Source organism: Procambarus clarkii, chromosome 23 (genome assembly GCF_040958095.1).
Source record: "Procambarus clarkii isolate CNS0578487 chromosome 23, FALCON_Pclarkii_2.0, whole genome shotgun sequence".
In the NCBI taxonomy this organism is placed as follows: Eukaryota; Metazoa; Arthropoda; class Malacostraca; order Decapoda; family Cambaridae; genus Procambarus; species Procambarus clarkii.
Window position 1 is genome coordinate 30,945,527 of NC_091172.1, and position 14,648 is coordinate 30,960,174.

Consider the following 14,648-nt stretch of genomic DNA (forward strand, 5'->3'; position numbering starts at 1 on the left):
GATGTTTTTGCAATGAAGAGGGAAACCCCCAGGTTGAATTGCTCAAGGAGGACATAGGATTGACATAGAGGGCACATACATCCATTATATACAAGATCATATACAAGGGGAGGTGTGCCATACCTGGCAGGCAGTGTAGTAGCACACAAGGGTGGTGTGCCATACCTGGCAGGTGGTGTAGTAAAACACAGGGGAGGTGTGCCATACCTGGCAGGCAGTGTAGTAGAACACAAGGGTGGTGTGCCATACCTGGCAGGTGGTGTAGTAAAACACAAGGGAGATGTGCCATACCTGGCAGGTGGTGTAGTAGAACACAGGGGAGGTGTGCCATACCTGGCAGGCAGTGTAGTAGAACACAAGGGAGGTATGCCATACCTGGCAGGAAGTGTAGTAGAACACAAGGGAGGTGTGCCATACCTGGCAGGTGGTGTAGTAGAACACAAGGGAGGTGTGCCATACCTGGCAGGTGGTGTAGTAAAACACAAGGGAGATGTGCCATACCTGGCAGGTGGTGTAGTAGAACACAGGGGAGGTGTGCCATACCTGGCAGGCAGTGTAGTAGAACACAAGGGAGGTATGCCATACCTGGCAGGAAGTGTAGTAGAACACAAGGGAGGTGTGCCATACCTGGCAGGTGGTGTAGTAGAACACAAGGGAGGTGTGCCATACCTGGCAGGTGGTGTAGTAGAACACAGGGGAGGTGTGCCATACCTGGCAGGTGGTGTAGTAGAACACAGGGGAGGTGTGCCATACCTGGCAGGCAGTGTAGTAGAACACAAGGGAGGTGTGCCATACCTGGCAGGCAGTGTAGTAGAACAAAAGGGAGGTGTGCCATACCTGGCAGGTGGTGTAGTAGAACACAAGGGAGGTGTGCCATACCTGGCAGGGGGTGTAGTAGAACACAAGGGGAGGTGTGCCATACCTGGCAGGCAGTGTAGTAGAACACAAGGGAGGTGTGCCATACCTGGCAGGCAGTGTAGTAGAACAAAAGGGAGGTGTGCCATACCTGGCAGGTGGTGTAGTAGAACACAAGGGAGGTGTGCCATACCTGGCAGGTGGTGTAGTAGAACACAAGGGAGGTGTGCCATACCTGGCAGGTGGTGTAGTAGAACACAAGGGAGGTGTGCCATACCTGGCAGGCAGTGTAGTAGAACAAAAGGGAGGTGTGCCATACCTGGCAGGCAGTGTAGTAGAACACAAGGAAGTGCCATACCTGGCAGGCAGTGTAGTAGAACACAAGGGAGGTGTGCCATACCTGGCAGGCAGTGTAGTAGAACACAAGGGAAGGTGTGCCATACCTGGCAGGTGGTGTAGTAGAACACAAGGGAGGTGTGCCATACCTGGCAGGTGGTGTAGTAGAACACAAGGGAAGGTGTGCCATACCTGACAGGCAGTGTAATAGAACACAAGGGAAGGTGTGCCATACCTGGCAGGCAGTGTAGTAGAACACAAGGGAAGGTGTGCCATACCTGGTAGGTGGTGTAGTAGAACACAGGGGAGGTGTGCCATACCTGGCAGGCAGTGTAGTAGAACAAAAGGGAGGTGTGCCATACCTGGCAGGTGGTGTAGTAGAACACAAGGAAGTGCCATACCTGGCAGGCAGTGTAGTAGAACAAAAGGGAGGTGTGCCATACCTGGCAGGTGGTGTAGTAGAACACAGGGGAGGTGTGCCATACCTGGCAGGTGGTGTAGTAGAACAAAAGGGAGGTGTGCCATACCTGGCAGGTGGTGTAGTAGAACACAAGGGAGGTGTGCCATACCTGGCAGGCAGTGTAGAAGAACACAGGGGAGGTGTGCCATACCTGGCAGGTGGTGTAGTAGAACACAAGGGAAGGTGTGCCATACCTGGCAGGTGGTGTAGTAGAACAAAAGGGTGGTGTGCCATACCTGGCAGGTGGTGTAGTAGAACACAAGGGAAGGTGTGCCATACCTGGCAGGTGGTGTAGTAGAACACAAGGGAAGGTGTGCCATACCTGGCAGGTGGTGTAGTAGAACACAAGGGAAGGTGTGCCATACCTGGCAGGGGGTGTAGTAGAACACAAGGGAAGGTGTGCCATACCTGGCAGGCAGTGTAGTAGAACACAAGGGAGGTGTGCCATACCTGGCAGGCAGTGTAGTAGAACACAAGGGAAGGTGTGCTATACCTGGCAGGTGGTGTTGTAGAACACAAGGGAAGGTGTGCCATACCTGGCAGGGGGTGTAGTTGAACACAAGGGTGGTGTGCCATACCTGGCAGGCAGTGTAGTAGAACACAAGGGAAGGTGTGCCATACCTGGCAGGTGGTGTTGTAGAACACAAGGGAAGGTGTGCCATACCTGGCAGGTGGTGTAGTAGAACACAAGGGAGGTGTGCCATACCTGGCAGGAAGTGTAGTAGAACACAAAGGAAGGTGTGCCATACCTGGCAGGGGGTGTAGTAGAACACAAGGGAAGGTGTGCCATACCTGGCAGGTGGTGTAGTAGAACACAAGGGAAGGTGTGCCATACCTGGCAGGTGGTGTAGTAGAACACAGGGGAGGTGTGCCATACCTGGCAGGTGGTGTAGTAGAACACAGGGGAGGTGTGCCATACCTGGCAGGTGGTGTAGTAGAACACAGGGGAGGTGTGCCATACCTGGCAGGTGGTGTGCCATACCTGGCAGGTGGTGTAGTAGAACACAGGGGAGGTGTGCCATACCTGGCAGGTGGTGTGCCATACCTGGCAGGTGGTGTAGTAGAACACAGGGGAGGTGTGCCATACCTGGCAGGTGGTGTAGTAGAACACAGGGGAGGTGTGCCATACCTGGCAGGTGGTGTGCCATACCTGGCAGGTGGTGTAGTAGAACACAGGGGAGGTGTGCCATACTTGGCAGGTGGTGTGCCATACCTGGCAGGTGGTGTAGTAGAACACAGGGGAGGTGTGCCATACCTGGCAGGTGGTGTAGTAGAACACAGGGGAGGTGTGCCATACCTGGCAGGTGGTGTAGTAGAACACAGGGGAGGTGTGCCATACCTGGCAGGTGGTGTAGTAGAACACAGGGGAGGTGTGCCATACCTGGCAGGTGGTGTAGTAGAACACAGGGGAGGTGTGCCATACCTGGCAGGTGGTGTAGTAGAACACAGGGGAGGTGTGCCATACCTGGCAGGTGTAGTAGAACACAGGGGAGGTGTGCCATACCTGGCAGGTGGTGTAGAACACAGGGGAGGTGTGCCATACCTGGCAGGGGGTGTAGTAGAACACAGTCTCTGGCTGCCACGGAGAAAAATAATCATGTCAACCTTGCGCTGAGTAAACTTGTCCAGTTTTCACACGCAGTTTACACGAAACTATTCCTCGTGTAATCGCTATACACATCCCTTGAGTGGGTGAGCCAGCAGGTGTGGCAGAGAGTACAGATGTGACACAGCCAGAGAGAGAGAGGACTCGGGCGGACCACAGCTGCTCCAGCACAACACTGGAGGCCTCCACACCGCGCCTCCCTCCCCGGCCACGCTCACTAACTACGCACATTAATGAGATTAATCTCCAGCTGCCAGCCTCACCCGCCTCTTTATCCTCTCACATGTCAACACTGCAGTACAAAGTGACCCAGGTTGGTAGAGATGACATTAATGTATATATAAACAATAATTGTGTGAAATATGTGGTAGAGGAAGGCCAGGGCCGCCCCACCCCGAGGACGCCCACACCACCCACATCACTCAACACTTTTATTAACATTTCCCTCAATTATAACTTAAACCTTATTGAAAAAGATATTTGGTGTTTGCTAATGCATATTCCTGCAACTATTCTAGCTATTAATGTAAGTCTATTGCAGAGCATTTATTGATTTACACTACATGTACCAAATGGGAAAATATTGATAAAACTGCAATGTACTAAAAGTAATGGTTTGTACTAAACAATATGAAACTCTATATATGTGGATAACATTGTGATAGTGACTCCGCTTTACTCTTACTTCAAGGGGAAATAATCTGCCCACTTTCTTTTTTTTCTTTGTAATAAACATTTGTAATCGCACAATGTGCTTGGAGAGTCGAGCTCTAGCTCTAGTACCACACCATAAAGGAATGGATTATTTAACAAGGGTGGCACACGCACAAGGGGACACAGGTAGAAGTTGAGTGCCCAAATGAGCCACAGAGACATTAGAAAGAACTTTTTCAGTGTCAGAGTAGTTAGTAAATGGAATGCACTAGGAAGTGATGTGGTGGAAACTCCATGCGCAGTTTCAAATGTAGTTTCACAGTTTCAAAGGTTAAACAATCCACGGCTTAGAAAAGGTATACTTAAATCTATTAATGAAAAACATGACCTTGAGAAGAAGTATAAGTTAAGAGTTATCTCCAAAGAATTTTCAAAGATTTACTCATCAATGCTGTCTAAAATACTTAGGAGAGCCAAAATAAAATGCTTCGAAAACAAATTTACCCAAATTAAGGACAACATTAAGAAAACATGGGGCACCATCTCCCAAATATTAGAATCAAAAAAGATTTTAAATAAAAAAAAATACTCCTATCCAATAACGATGGTGTGCTTTCAGCCTCTGACACTGATATTGAATGCAATAGGTTCTTCTCATCCATTGGGACATCCCTTGCTAATGATATTCCATCCTCCAGTACTAGTGTTAAGGACTATCTTACAGGTAGCTATCCAGAGTCTCTGTCCCTAACTCCTGCTAATTCCATTGATTTTAATGAGATAATCTTTTTCCTTAAAACAAAGTCAAGTGCCCTTGTTGAGATACCAACTCTAATTTACAAAAAGCCTCCAGATTCTTAGCTGATGCCATTGCATTGCTCTACAAAAAGTCACTTGAACTTCCAATCTTTCCTGATATTCTAAAAAAAAAAAAGCTAGAGTAACCCATGTCCATAAATGTGGTGATCTCACTGATGTTAACAATTACAGACCTATATCAATCTTGTCAAAAATATTTGAAAAGCTAATCTACAAGCAGCTTTACTCCTATCTAGCCAATCACAATATACTTAATATTAGCTCTTGCCAATATGGGTTCAGACCCAAAAAAGCACTAACGATGCACTTATTAGTATGATTAACTTGATACATGCAGCTCTTGATAAAAACAAGCTCCTTGTTGGGTCATTTGTTGACCTACGTAAGGCTATTGACACTGTCAACCACCAAAACCTTCTTCTTAAATTACATCATTATGGAGTCAGAGGTCACTCCCTCCAATACCTTCAGTCTTACCTTACTGACAGGCTCCAGTATGTTTCTGTGAATAATTCCATTTCTCCCTACCCATCAACATTGATATTCCATAGGGCATCATACTTGGTCCTCTCCTCTTTCCAACCCGTCCTCGGACTTGCTTATGGTCAATATTGGCTTATTTAATAAGTGCATATGTGACATACTAATTGATTGTGAATATTTTAGTTTACCTTGAAAAGCTTCATAGAAAACACCGACCTCACCTAACCTTCTTAGTATGTTAAGATAAGCATCTTATTGCTTCTTATTTACAATTATTACTTAACCTATCAACGGTATAGGTTAAGTAATAATTATAATTATTACAAAGGAGCATCCCTTTGTGCCCTTAAGAAAAAGGATGGTGGAGTCGGACCCAGTGCCGTGGGTAACACACTTAGGCGCCTCGTCAAGGGCAGCTGTCAGAAACATCCGCACGGAAGTTGCAACGATGCTTCGACCCAATCAACTAAGTTTTGCAAGGCAAACACAAAACGTTTTTTAACATTTTTATTTAGTCTCAGACAGGTGACACTTTAACTATTTATGTAAAGATGTCTTTTTAACGTGTAAAATACGTTAATTTTAGTCAATCAAATGTGTGAGTGTACTCACCTATTTGTGCTTGCCGGGGTTAATCTTTGGCTATTAGACTAATAACAGTTTGAAAGGTGGTGTTTAGGAAGTACCGGTCGACCCTACAAGATCATATAGGTGAGCAGATGTAGGTGAGTGTACACACATACTTAACATAAGTGAGGTTTGGCAGCAAGTGTTGAGTGCGGGAGCGTGGCCAGAGTGTTCCTGGGTTGCTCACCGCTGACAGTCTTGGCGCCCAACTCAACACGTGACAACAACACTCTACGCCACTGCTACATTTCACATATACACTGGACGGTATACCTCGCTTCTCCGAGTATACACACTATCAGTTTACGTTAGTCCTGGACTGTGTCCACGACTGAAGTATAGTTAACGATGATAACCTTGACTAGACCGTGTGGGGCACATACCCAGTCATCCTTGTAGTGTATAACACAACCACCCTTGTAGTGTATAACCCAGTCATTCTTGTAGTGTATAACCCAGTCATCCTTGTAGTGTATAACACAACCACCCTTGTAGTGTATAACCCAGTCATTCTTGTAGTGTATAACCCAGTCATCCTTGTAGTGTATAACACAACCACCCTTGTAGTGTATAACACAGTCATCCTTGTAGTGTATAACCCAGTCATCCTTGTAGTGTATAACCCAGTCATTCTTGTAGTGTATAACCCAGTCATCCTTGTAGTGTATAACCCAGTCATTCTTGTAGTGTATAACCCAGTCATCCTTGTAGTGTATAACACAACCACCCTTGTAGTGTATAACACAGTCATCCTTGTAGTGTATAACCCAGTCATCCTTGTAGTGTATAACCCAGTCATCCTTGTAGTGTATAACCCAGTCATCCTTGTAGTGTATAACCCAGTCATCCTTGTAGTGTATAACCCAGTCATCCTTGTAGTGTATAAGCCAGTCATCCTTGTAGTGTATAACACAACCATCCTTGTAGTGTATAAGCCAGTCATCCTTGTAGTGTATAACACAACCATCCTTGTAGTGTATAACCCAGTCATCCTTGTAGTGTATAACACAACCATCCTTGTAGTGTATAACCCAGTCATCCTTGTAGTGTATAACACAACCATCCTTGTAGTGTATAACACAACCATCCTTGTAGTGTATAACACAACCATCCTTGTAGTGTATAACACAACCATCCTTATAGTGTATAATACAACCATCCTTGTAGTGTATAATACAACCATCCTTGTAGTGTATAACACAACCATCCTTATAGTGTATAATACAACCATCCTTGTAGTGTATAACACAACTATCCTTGTAGTGTATAACACAACGAATGTAGTGTATAGTAATTGAGAGGGTATATAAAGATAAACTGTTTAGCACGGGTAGCACCCGTCAACTGATAATGGTCCAGGACGGACTGAAACGTTGACTAACTCTTCATCTTCTGGTGTGTGATTAAGTCATCATATCTTCAGCCACGTTATTGTGACTCATCGTCTACATACTAACAGCATTGTATCTTATAGATAAACTATAGATGTAATCTTTACATGAGGCTAGCAGGTGGAGACTGGGAAAATGAGGAGACACTGGCCTGGATTACGGAGTATCTGTAATAGGAAACGGGATTATTGTGTGAGACGAAGAATCAGGATAGAGGTATAGGGACCAACGGGGACCAGTAAGGCTCGGTGCTTGCACCAACACTCTTCCTGATGTGTGTAAATGACCTTAGGGAGGGAGCAGGTAGGAACACACCTGCCAGTGTTTCCAGGTACTCACCTAATTGTGCTTGCGGGGGTTGAGCTCTGGCTCTCTGGTCCCGCCTCTCAACCGTCAATCAACTGATGTACAGATTCCTGAGCCTATTGGGCTCTGTCATATCTACATTTGAAACTGTGTATGGAGTCAGCCTCCACCACTTCACTTCCTAGTACATTCCATTTACTAACTACTCTGACACTGAAAAATTTCTTTCTAATGTCTATGTGGCTCATTTGGGTACTCAGCTTCCACCTGTGTCCCCTTGTGCGTGTGCCACCCATGTTATATAATCCATCCTTGTCCTCCCTGTCAATTCCCCTGAGAATTTTGTATGCGGTAATCATGTCTCCCCTAGCTCTTCTGTCTTCCAGCGACGTGAGGTACAGTATGAGGTACCCTCATAACTCATGCCTCTTAGTTCTAGGACTAGCCTAGTGGCATACCTCTGAGCTTTTTCCAGCTTCGTCTTGTGCTTGACTAGATACGGGCTCCATGCTGGGGCTGCATACTCCAAGATTGGCCTTACATATGTGGTATACAAGGTTCTGAAGGATTCCTTACACAGGTTTCTGAAAGCAAATCTGATGTTAGCCGTACCTCGCTGATGTTATTCTTTTGATGTGGGCTTTGGAGACAGGTTTGGCGTGATATCAACTCCTAGATCTTTCTCTCCGTTTCGTGAAGGACTTCATCTCCCATTCGGCATCCAGTGACTGGCCTCCTAGTTCCTCCTCCTAGTTTCATTACCTTACATTTACTTGGGTTGAACTTTAGTAGGCCTTTGTCGGACCATTCCTTCAGTTTGTCTAAGTCTTCTTGTAGCCTCATATTATCCACCTCATATTTTTTTCATCATCAGCAAACATCGAGAAGAACTAATCAATTCCTTCTGGGAGATCATTTACTTATATCAGAAACAGAATAGGTCCAAGGACTGATCCGTGTGGGACTCCACTGGTGAATCCCCGCCACTCCGAGACCTCACCCCTCACGGTGACTCGCTGTGTCCTGTTGCTTAGGTACTCCCTTATCCAGTGGAGTACCTTCCCTTTCACTCCTGCCTGCATCTCCAGTTTGTGCACTAGTCTCTTATGTGGGACTGTGTCAAAAGCTTTCTGGCAGTCCAGAAATATGCAGTCTGCCCAGTCCTCTCTCTCTTGCCTGGTCATAGAACTCAATTAAACCTGTTAGGCATGATTTACCATCTGTGAACCCATGCTGATGGTGATGCTCTACTGAAGAGTAGAGTGAGGACGAGGATCCCTGCACCATAGTGCAACACCAGGATCCAGACAGGCTGAAGGTGTTAATTGGAGGATAGTAAAATTCCTAACGAATTTATATAATGAAGTTGGGAAGAGAAATGAGACGAGAAGGAGAGGACGACGTACAGTTTACGGGGGAGGCAGTGACATCAGTGAAGGTCACATGACCTAGCTGGGAGTGGACACACTAAAGATGCACATTAACAATATATCACCTACGTAAAACTAGCAAACAAACATAGCTTTAATTTTTGTCATTAATATAAATTAAACTAAATTATGATAAATTGTTGTGTACATGTACTATTCAACACAACCTTACTCGCCGTAAATTTTGTTAATGTCGTCAAGTTTAACTTCAGCGGCCAGCTGTTATGCTGTGGCACAGTGACCAGTTTCTATGACAGGTACGGCTGTCTTAAGTGTGCACTTGTATGCCTTCATGCTGGTCACGGCTTAGTAAACACTTCACTCGTATGCCTTCATGCTGGTCACGGCTTAGTAAAGAAATAATGCTCAAAACAATAAATGCGCTAGGCTTAGCAGTATGAGCCTAACACACAAACAACGCCGCCCCAGGCAGGACAAGCACCCGTCGCGGCTCCCACAACAGTATAGTTTTTTCTTTATTTTGCCATGCGGAAGACGCCCAGTGATTGTGAGGCTGAAGGTCACCTCTGCTGCCTGCTGCTTCCCCAGCGTAGTGCGCAGGTGCACGTCCTGCTGCCTGCTGCTTCCCCAGCGTAGTGCGCAGGTGCACGTCCTGCTGCCCGCTTCCCCAACGTACTGCGGAGGCAACAAAAAGGAGGTCTGGTCGCGGACCGGGCCGCGGGGACGCTAAGCCCCGAAATCATCTCAAGATAACCTCACGATAACTACTGAGCTACGTAACATTACTACTGGGCTACACTACAACTCTTACTACTGGACTACGTTAGAACACCTAGAACTACGTTAGGACTACTGGGCTACACTACAACTAGGATATTACATATTACTACTAATAACAATATATTTATTTTGTATATATTTATAACTAAAAATGTCTATTATAAATCCACTGTGAACTCATAGTAGGAAGCTGAAGAAAGAATAATACAAAATATAATTACATATCGATTGAAATCTTGAACCCTCCAGACCAAAAAATGAACTTCATTATTTACTACCAAATAAAAAGGACTATTGATTTAATACTCAAAAACATACTCAATAAACACACACAACTTACACAAATACAATCACACAAAACTTACACAAATACAATCATACACAACTTGCACAAATACAATCACACATAACTTGTACAAATACAATTACGCACACCTTGCACAAATACAATCACACATAAAGTATTAACTATGCATTCCGAAAGGGAAACTATGAAACTATGATCCAATCTAAGAGATAAGAAAATTCCTAACAGATGCTAAATTTATGCAAATTTACTATCCTACCGGAATTTATCTCAACAGAAGCTAAATCTAATTAAATCTAGTCAAATTTAATTCAGTCAATCCCAATTTAACCTATTTTACTCTTAATTTATCCCGACCTGCCTAAATTTACCATAACCTAACCTACGTTAACCTAACTGAACGTATAATATCATACCCACAGCTAAACCGAATAAAATTTGACCTATTTTACCTAGAACCTGACCCAATCTATGCATTTCAACCTACTCAATGTTAACCTGTCCCAACCTATGTTAACTTAAGTTAACGAATAACGTCTAATCCAAAGTTAGCTAAATTTATCCTATTCCAGCAGAATTGTGCGTAATTTAGCCTACCCAATTATATCCTAACATAATTTATCTCCCTACATCCTCACCCATTCAAGATCTCACATACTTATAGATAATGCAAATTATTTCTTTAATTTACATCCATTGCCTCACATCCCAACCTACAAGCTTGCCTACAATCTCATATACCCAGTAAACGCACAATCTCATCCTATGTTGTGTTAAAATCAAAGAAAATTTTAATTTACAGCCATTTTCCACAAATAATATCCTACACACCCATCACAACACCCCCTATATATTTATATATTTCCTATCTGCCAAGATATCTGAGCCCATCCACACCTGAATATCGCACAAATCTAATAACTTGAGGGTATAAATCATTTTCGTCAGAAATCATCCGACATACCCGTTGTTGTACATTAACTTAGCCTTTAATACCTGAGCCAATGCTCAATTTGTGCAACTATATTCGAGGGGAAAATGTTGTAGTTCTTGGATTTCCACTCAAGTCACCGGGACCTAACCTAACCTCTGATACAAAATGATGTTGGTTCAATATTGCATCATATTCTTAGGAAAGTGTTGTTGTTAGAAATTTGCCTTACATGAACCTAATCATCTTTGACTTAACCTCCAACACGTGGATCTAAAGCATAATATTCATCATTTTTTTATAAATGTGTTGACATTAGGAAAATTACCAATAACAACGCATTTCTAGAAAGCAGCCCATAACAGCTGTCTAACTCCCAGGTACCTATTTACTGCTAGGTAACAGGAGCATTAGGGTGAAAGAAACTGCCCATTGTTTCTCGCTGGGGCCGGGAACCGAACCCCGGACTATAGGATTAAGTGACCGGTGTGCTGTCCACTTAGTCACCGGCCCCTCTATATAGGTGGAAATATATATGTAGTAGCATCTATGGGCCAATAAGCCTTCTGTGATGTTCTTTATTTTCATATATGAGCTAGATGGATATTAATAAAAAGATATATGCGATTGAGGTTGATTGGATATAAACAGGATTTAAATAACCTCTTCAAGTAGGTACTACTGATGCTACTACTAGTACTAATACTACTTTGCCTGTTTCTACTGGTGATACTACTGCCACTATTAATGTTACGTCTAAATATCACTACTACTCCGAAATAGTACTGTTACTACTGCTGAGAGAGAAAATCAATTGGAACAATTAGGTAACTCGAACCAGAGATCACGGAATTCCCAGCCGCGCACCCAACTCCAATTGATTTTGTCATTGATATATATATCACATAAGTGTGTCTTCTTTGGTCTACTACTACTACTACTTTTGCTACTACAGAACCAATAGTAGAGTACTACCACCACGTACTGTCCCTACTGTTACGGCAAGTACAAGTGCTCTCGCAACAAACATTACTACATCTACAGTTACCTCTACTGCTTCTCCTGCTGGTATTCTGAGGTGTACTTCCTGCCTGGCGCCCTTGGCAGCCTAGCCTTCCTGCGACTCTCACTCTCGCCTTACGATTCTTACGGCTGGCTACGTACATGACTCACAGCTAAGACTTTGTAACACACTATAATTAATGTCTTGTGTTGATGGGGTGCAGAATAAATATATTAATCCGAAATTGTATTTGTTGTATAAACTATGTTTCGTTTAATTGATAATCTATGCTACTTCCACTACTGCTGTCACTTGCGAGCGTAGGGAATAAAGTGTGAACACAGGGATTCAGAGCTGTGCTTGACCAAGGAGAGAGAAAGGGCGAAGTGCGCACGAACACAAGTTTGATGGGTTAAACACCTGTTCCTCACACACACACACACACGCACGCACTCACGCACACAAGGGAATTGATAGGGTAGATAAAGACAGGTTATTTAACACAAGGGGCACACGCACTAGGGGACACAGGTGGAAACTGAGCGCCCAAATGAGCCACAGAGATATTAGAAAGAACTTTTTAAGTGTCAGAGTGGTTGACAAATGGAATTAGGTGATGTGGTGGAGGCTGACTCCATACACAGTTTCAAGTGTAGATATGATAGATCCCAATAGGCTCAGGAATCTGTACGCCTGTTGATTGACGGTTGAGAGGCGGGACCAAAGAGCCAGAGCTCAACCCCCGCAAACACAACTAGGTGAGTACACAAGCACACTCCAAGCACAAACCCTCCCTTCCCCCTACACAATGTCCACCATACTACCCAAATTCTCCCTTCCCCCTCACCCCCATGCCCTCCTTCCTCCCTCCCCTGGTCTTCTTCCTGCCCCAAGTCCAGGCAAGATCTAAGCCCTCCATCCCCCACCTCCCTCCAAGCCCCTGGTAACTACCCCAACAGGAGGATGCGCCTACCCAAGTAGCCCTACCCATGGAACGGCTTCCTACACCAGTGGAGAGTGGGTGAAAGTGAGGATATGTATTTCCTGTGGATATAGGAAAGTGAGCTTTAAGTTATTGTACTCAAACATCGATGGGATTACAAATAAAGCAAATGAACTGGCAGAAAGGGTGCAGTAAGAAAACCCAGATCTAATAGGAATCACAGAAACAAAATTGTCAGGCATCATAACAAACACTGTTTCCACAGGACTACTATATAGTAAAGAAAGAGAGGGAAGGGGGAGGAGGAGGAGGAGTGACTGCTGATAAGGAAGGACTGGAGTCTTGAAGAAATGGAAATTCCGGGCTGTGAATGATTCAGAGACTACATAACAGGAACTATGACTATGAATGGACCTAAGATAAATAGTGGCAGTCATTTACAACCCTCCACTAAATGACAGAAGACCCATACAGGCGTTCAATAGGAACAACATGGCAACCATTAATATAACAGAGAGAACAGCTTCAATTGCCGGCAGGAATGGATCCAGACTTAATAGTGATGATAGGCTTTGGGTAATTTGCAGTGGTTGAACCCCATATACAGATACCGTATGTAAGATAGGAATAGATTAGTGCATCGAATAATGAGAGGGAGAGCAGATTGGAGAACATAATATCTAATTTTAGAAAGTATACAGACCGTTTTTTGAGACTTTTCTTGTGATATGAATCTAAAACAACTACAGTAAACAACAGCTGAACCCCGCAAGCACAACTAGGTGAGTACCGACACACAGGAAGCGCACATCCCCCGCTGGTCTAGCGAGCCTTGGAAGAGCCAGAAATAAACCTGCCTATGTTTTACTATTCTACACAGCCAAATGTCGACGCTGTAATTTAATGTGAATTCTTTAGATAAGTCCTACTTTATATTATAATTTCAGTGCGTTAAAATAATGCATGTTAGTTTGAAATATGTTTAGTGATTGGTTAAGTTGGGATGAGCAAGCTAGTCACTATACTGTGACAGAGCAGCACTAACTTAACTAACATTCAAAATTGGTTAGCTGAGGCTGGGACATATAATATATTAGAGCAACAGAGTAGGATATTCCAAGCTACATGCCAAGCTTTACACTGGTTGATGAAGATGAAGATGACAGGCGGGACCAAAGAGCCAAAGCTCAACCCCCGCAAGCACAATTAGGTGAGTACTGGTCAGTGTGAACTAAAGGAACAAAATATACATTATAAAAAACATTCTGAGAGTTTAATAAGACAAAAAACTTAAATGTTAACAATCGCCTTAAGTCTTTCAAATGTCAGCGTGTGTTGTTAATATCAAGATGAGGTCATGTTTACTGAGGGCGGTATACGATATGTCGGCCCGGTCGCTGGCCCCGGCACCCTCCTCACCATACTTCTGTGATATAATTGTCACACGATTACCCTATATCACCGCTCCTGTGCCAGGTAAATCCACACACAGCACCGCTCCTGTGCCAGGTAGGTTACGGGCTCACTATAGCCCGTGCTACTTGGAACTTTTGTTCAGAGTAGCTGAATATAAAACAACATAGCCCTTTACGGGCTACTCATGCCCGTGCCACCTCTTGGATGGCTTGATCTTCATCAATCAACCTTCATAGCCGGATAACCTGCTTCTTCACTACCACCTTCGCCACTCATATGTACGTCACGGCGAAGATAATTCAAGAACCGACAGACCTGCTGAGCGTCTATCAACTCTGTG

General features: G+C 44.2%; 1 protein-coding gene across 3 annotated transcripts in view; it reads right to left on the minus strand.

The window, feature by feature from the left end:
• LOC123763882 (eukaryotic elongation factor 2 kinase) overlaps positions 1-3,480 on the minus strand; it is a 60,537-nt gene extending 57,057 nt beyond the window's left edge. Inside the window, exon 1 of one of the 3 annotated variants that reach the window (XM_069330076.1) lies at positions 3,195-3,480. The gene's annotated coding sequence lies outside the window, so the exon portion shown is untranslated. Of the gene's footprint in view, positions 1-879; positions 913-3,155 lie in introns of those variants that run through there. The other 2 variants (XM_069330077.1, XM_069330075.1) reach the window with 2 other exon arrangements.
• Between the last annotated feature and the right edge of the window lie 11,168 nt (positions 3,481-14,648).